The sequence below is a fragment of the Aplysia californica genome, unplaced genomic scaffold, assembly GCF_000002075.1.
Source record: "Aplysia californica isolate F4 #8 unplaced genomic scaffold, AplCal3.0 scaffold00011, whole genome shotgun sequence".
NCBI classification, from domain to species: domain Eukaryota; kingdom Metazoa; phylum Mollusca; class Gastropoda; order Aplysiida; family Aplysiidae; genus Aplysia; species Aplysia californica.
Genome location: NW_004797281.1, coordinates 875,219 through 875,563, shown reverse-complemented (window position 1 = coordinate 875,563; position 345 = coordinate 875,219).

Sequence of the window (345 nt, the reverse complement as noted above, 5' to 3'; positions counted from 1 at the left end):
CACTCTCTCTCTCTCACATCACACTCACAGACCCACACAGACATTCACACACACACATGCACACACACGCACACACACACACACACACACACACACACACACACACACACACACACACCGTGTATTTAGTCAACTTTTTGCAAGTAGAATGCAAGCTCAAGTTTGGCATTTAGGCCGGAATAAAAGCAATTGATAGCTGATATGGCAAAGTCGAAATGTGTTAAGTTTGTGCATGACAGTCTGGTAGGACCACAACACAATCACATGGTTATTGTTTTGCTCCTTTTTTCAGTCGGTCTATCTATATTCTTTCGTAAGTAGGCACACCTTTCGTCATCCTTTGAG